Genomic DNA, 6,250 nt, shown 5'->3' with positions numbered 1-6,250 from the left:
TATTATCGTGGAGATATATAAATATTTTCTCAAATTAATATTGATGAAAAAAAAAGGAATATTTTTTTTACGTTGTAAAATTTTTCTATCATTAGATTTGGAATTTCTTTAGGATGACGAAATAGGTCCCTTTGGGAATATTGTATTTGTTTTACCATATTTTTCTCTTGGGCCCGATGCAATATCTGGAGACACACAAAACACGTGCCATTGACCAAATTGACATTAAATTTTGTAGAATTGACTACGAATCCATCATTTTCATCCCAATAGCACAGTCATATAAAATGATTTGCTGGCTTTCATCCCCCCCTTCTACAGAATGGTCTTTTCAAGCCGATTTTTCCTCTCTTCAAAAGGATTTCACACAGAATTCCTAAAAAAGACTAGGTCTTTGTTGACATCTATCTTCAGTATCACGAAATATCTTAAACGGATTAAAATTTGATAGAAATCAGGTACTGCAAACTAACAATTTTTACAAAAAAAAGAATAAAAATAAACATCAACGGTTAATTACTTCATCGATGTCTTATGTGTGAATCGTACCAGAAATTATTTATTTTGAAAAAAAAAAAACAACCGATTATGGCAATCTGTCAATGTTTTTCTATGAAAACTTATCATACACACAAACATATAGTATGTCAATCGATAATTTTGCATTCGATAATGGTTTGTCGAAGAAAACGGGGATGGAGGAAATATTAGCTAGTTATCAAACATGGCTAAAAGTTTCAATTCTCAATGGTGATCTTTCAACAGGGTAATTCTGAGAATATCCCCCACTACATACCTACCCTTATGAACTACAAGTGAAAATATTATTTAAGGGCTTTGCTCCCTTAAGCGAATCACTCAGCAGATTTATAATATTTTTTCTGTTCAAGAAACATAATATCACATTATATGAGCTTATTTTGTACACCGATAAAGTTACAATAAATTTTAATTAAAACATGAAAATCTTGTAATTTTAGTTGTTGAAACTGCTTATCCCACTCACTCTTCTCCATGCAAGGCTTGTAGTAGCATGTAGGCTTATGTACTTTAGCGGAGTAGTACGGAAAGTTTGTTTGCGCGGTCACTGTCAGTGTTGGGAGTCTTGCGGGAAGTGGCAAATATTAGGATCTGTGGCTTCCTGAAATAGCTGACTGAAAAGAGCCTGTTTTGTGAATAGACATTTTGAAATGAAGGGAAATATTATTTTTGGAAATTTTGTTATATTTTCAATATTTTATGCGTGTCTTTAATGGCGAACTAAGGATTATTCCAGGTTTGTTTTGTTGTATATTTCAGGCAAAAATGCATTGGATCTTATACGATATAAGGAGTGTCCTATTCTACCATTAGATGGTAAACGTCACACCTCTATGTAAGATTTGATAAAAAGATTTTAATTAAACATTACAATCAATAATGGAACTCGGCATCATTACTAGGGCTGCGTCAATAAAAAATAAATTGACATTCAGTTTTAATACTAATTAGCGTATCAACCATTTTTAAAAATTTTCGTAACTGAAATTTAAAACATGATATTCAAAACATGCAGTAACTTTCCTTAACAATGACATAAATACCTTTAACACCTCACAAAATATTAGCAATGGTAGAACAAGACATGCACACCAACTAAAAATACCTAAAACCAACCAACCAACCTTTGGAAAAACACACTACAGATAACATAAAGCTATACAATTCACTTTCAACACAATTGAAAACACCTAGACCCTAGACCTACAGAATCTAAAAAAACATATATGAAGTCGATTTTATATTTAAATTGTTTCCTTTTCTTATATGATGTAATCAAGTCTTAAATCCAAATTTTTATATACCAAAAAACTTAAAACACTGCCTTTATTAAGTAATTTAACATTGCAAAAATCCTCCACAACACAGGTGAACTCTTCGGGGATAACAAAATATACTATTGTAATTTAGGTACGTAAATCTAGGATTCTTAAAGCATATTATTTTAGATAATCAAATCTCTTAAATTTTTTATTTTTTATATTGCGTTAGAGTATCCCATCTGTCCAGAACCAGTTGGACTATGGCATCATCAATTTTGTGTAATGTTGTGTGATGAGAAGAAAATGAAGTTTTGGATGCGCCAGTCTTTTCAGATCTATATAATAAATATATATAACAACATAACCTATTGGTTTGACAGTAATAAACTCATTTGTCGTTTTAAGCTGCACACACATAGCGTAGCTTAATTTAAAATAATTTTTTTTTTGTATATGTGTAATAAAACTATTGTATTTACGTAAGTACTTCATTTTTTAATACCCAATTTAAAAAAATGTTATTATTGCGTATTTGAAAAAAAACTATTCTATTTATTTTTAATACCTATTTTAAACCTTTTTATTTAAAATATGTAATAAAAATACCCCATAAAATATAAACTATTTTATGTACCCATAAATGATTTTAGTTCAAAAGTTCGAGTTGTTTATTCGATGATGACGTAGATAGTGATGCCATTGCAAAAATATTCTGCGGAGAGTTTCCTTTCTGAAGTTCTCTAGCCACAAGAAATATAACAATTAACCCCTATCTAAATATTTAATAACCTACCGATTATAATTTTTGCGGCATGGCATCACTGGATATTTTCTTAGATCAAACTGACTCGGCTACTCGGCTCGGTCGTGTATGGCCCCCTTATTTGTACCGTGAACAAACGGATTCAGCTAAATGTTTCGGGGCCAAATGGCTCAACCTTGTGTGTCCAGCTTTACAATTAAACAAAACAAATATCGAATATATTATCGTCTTGTTGGTTGAAATTTACACCAGGTACCTAGATATGATTTGAGATTTTCACGACTAAAAGTGTCAAAGTGATTTAATGTAATACTATTCGGCTTAATAATGGCTAAAGAAGGAGGTAAGGCAACGGGCATAATAACCCAAAAATAAATCACTATCACTATCAGGTACCTATCTTAATACTAGCAGATACACTACTGATTCAATCCATAAATATGAATATTTAAACAACTTAATTGCTGTAATACGTTTCTTCATAAAAATATATTCGACATGAATTTTAACGCCGTTTCCGAAAATAATAACAAATATTTGGTAGGTATTTAGTGGTAATCATAAGGCTATATAACTTAAGTATTTATGGATTAGATTATTTTGACATGCAGCGTCGTTCTACACCGTTTTGACTCAAATAAATTTGGATGCTATAATTGCTTTGCTCCCTAATTGCAATAAAAGTTAGTCCTTAACTTTTACCGCTTTTACTTTCCATAGTTTACGCAAATTCTCCAAACTTGCTAATAGGTTGGATGCATTTAGAAATCCTCCAGAGGATGCTGTGGGCATAATTTACTTTCCGCTTTCTAGCTTCTAATATGAGAAATGTGGAAATTACCACTTTGGTTTTTCATGAAATGTGTCAATTTCGTATTTAAATGGCGGAATAAACATGGAATAGATATTATTTTAAGAAATTCAAAAAAACTTGAAATACCAATTGGATTCGACAACAATCAAATTGATTTAAAATTAATGAAAATGATCCTCCACAACATAGGTGTACTCCTAGCGTAGTGGTAAAGATAAATATTCACACAAATATTTTATTAAAATAATTACATGGTGTTAATGTTCATGGTTGCATAAACCAGTGAAACTTAAAAAAAAATACATGTTGAAAAAACAAACATAAATTTTGAAATAAAAACATAAAGGCGAATTATAGAAAAAGAGCATTAACTTTAATAAAATGACAAAAAAGGGATTGAAAGTATATAGATAGATAATGTAAAATTAAAGTAAGTACCTACTCATGAAAATAATACATACCTACTTACATCCCTAGGCGGCTCTAAAAGTCCATAAGTGGAATCTCCGAAGACCCCTTAAAAATAAATTTAAGCAAACGTCAGACATGATAGTGTTTACCTGCTTTGTCTGTGCCTGCGAAAATTAAAAGTGACCCACGGTGGGTACATACAATAGCTTCTCATTTGGACGCTAAATGGCACTGGAATAAATTGAAAAAAAACTTTCGAATCTGCACGAATATTAAAATTTAATTATTAATCGGGTAGTTTGTAAAATCTTTTTTTTATATTAATACTTTTTATTGAAGCATATCTTTGAGAGGTCATAGACCAAATGACCTTCATAGAAAAGCCGCCACTGCTTACACCATGAAATAATGTTCAAAGGTAAATAAATTGTAAAACGGAAACAACGTGATGAAATAGAGAAGCTACTGCAACAAGCTTTACAAAGAAAAACGTTTATTTTCTCATCACAAAAATGTAAAGATAACGTCAGTTATTCAGCTACCAAATATTTTCAAAACACACCACATTTTTAGTTTTTATGGAATACAGGCTTACATGGTAATCTAACAAAATTCGTATGTTATTATTTACATTTCACAAGAATTCAGGATTGCTTTTATTCAACAACAATTAATAGTGTTTTTAATTTTGTGAAAATGAAAGTAATAACAAAAGGATCATATTCAACTCATCTTAGTAATTTTAATTTTAAATAATTACAGGTATTCGTTCGGGTGGCATGGCAGATGAAGGAGTTTCCACGGAAACAACATTTGTAAAGGAAACTTAAGTGAAAGAACCGGAAAGTGGAAGATGACGGGTGACTGTGATAATTTATGACTTTGTGGGTCCCTACTTACTTCCCTGGCAACTGTAACCATAAATCTAAATAACTTTGGTTCATTTAGTTATGAAAATATTTGTGTTATTGATGACACATTTTAAAAACCTGGTAAACGGAGGAAAATAAATATACACAGTATCAGGAAACTAGTAGTATAAGTCGGAATCTGGTGAATAATTTTTTTTTTTTTGGTTATTTTTTAAAAAGTTTTTTTTGACTTAAGGGCGAAAATATTTTTGAAGCCAGATCTACAGATTTTTATGAAATTTCTTTACTCGAAAACCGAATGTGATGTAGATTCATCAGTTCTGATTGTTCAACGTGTTTCCGTACACCGTGTATACCGTATTTGCTTTATGTGGGAATTCATATAAATATATGTGGGTATAATTTAAGCCGAACGATTTATGAACGTTGGTTAAACAGATTAACAGGGTGACTGGTACTATGCGAAAAATATCCATAGGATAGTTAACAGAGGAGATATATTTTTAAAGCATAACATATTTTGGGTACACACTGCACACAAAACTGTATATTCTTGGATATTGTGAAATTAAGAGAGAATTGGGAGTCTTTTATGTTCACATAGTACATATTTATTCTGAAATAATACTTGCTATAGATAATGAACATTATGATACAGTTGTTATATCATAAGGAAAATCAGTTGTTATACCAAATGAAAAGAACATTTATTGAAGACATAGAAAGGTGGCAACCGCTAGCCACCTTTCACCTGGTGATAGTGCACCTCCGATAGGAGGGAGCGTCAGAAAAAGAAGAGCTTAAAACAAATAAAATTTGCTGATACATTATTTTAATTCATTTTTTAAACACAGAAAACTTATTTCGAGCACAACATTTTTATAATAAAAAACTCGTTTTATTATTAATTTTATTTAAAGTCACTAAATAAACTATAATTATTCAGCAAATTTTTCGTATTTTATCCCATTAGAAGACTTACAATATAAATTCTAATTAAATACTCACAGGCGTAAAATAAACGATTAAACTGTTGAGAACTTTTGCAACTCTTAAACTTGCGAATACCAATAACAACATGACAAAATATCCACTGCAGCACACATAAGAGCAATTACATTGCGAACTTCTCAATACAACGGTTTCCCACTATGGGAAACCAATACTTATATGATGTCGATATACCTAATATTAACTTTGCTAATTTTGTAGATAGCGTAAAAGATTTATTCCAAAATAGAATTTGTATTTTTGTAAACCAGTCAAATCACAGTATTTTTTAATTTATGTTCTTCTTCTTTTTATTTTTGTTTCATGCATATATTTTTTAATGTAATTATATTTTTACTATTTGTTTCTTATGTTTCAAAATTGTCTGTCATCAAAATTGTACCACTTACATGTAAACTCCCTCTGGGCGTTAAATAAATGAATAAAAATAAATTAATTAAAAATATGTTTTTTAAGGTGTATGGGTAGTTAGTTATCTTTAGTTAACGTAAAAATGATTAAAAAAATATTTTTGTTTTACAGATTATTAGTGTAGCATTACATATTTTAAAATATATTGTGTGTATGGTTTAACCAA

This window comes from Hesperophylax consimilis, chromosome 11 (assembly GCF_061612785.1).
Source record: "Hesperophylax consimilis isolate HC1 chromosome 11, BYU_Hcon_1.0, whole genome shotgun sequence".
Taxonomy (NCBI): domain Eukaryota; kingdom Metazoa; phylum Arthropoda; class Insecta; order Trichoptera; family Limnephilidae; genus Hesperophylax; species Hesperophylax consimilis.
This window is presented reverse-complemented; position numbering follows the sequence as displayed.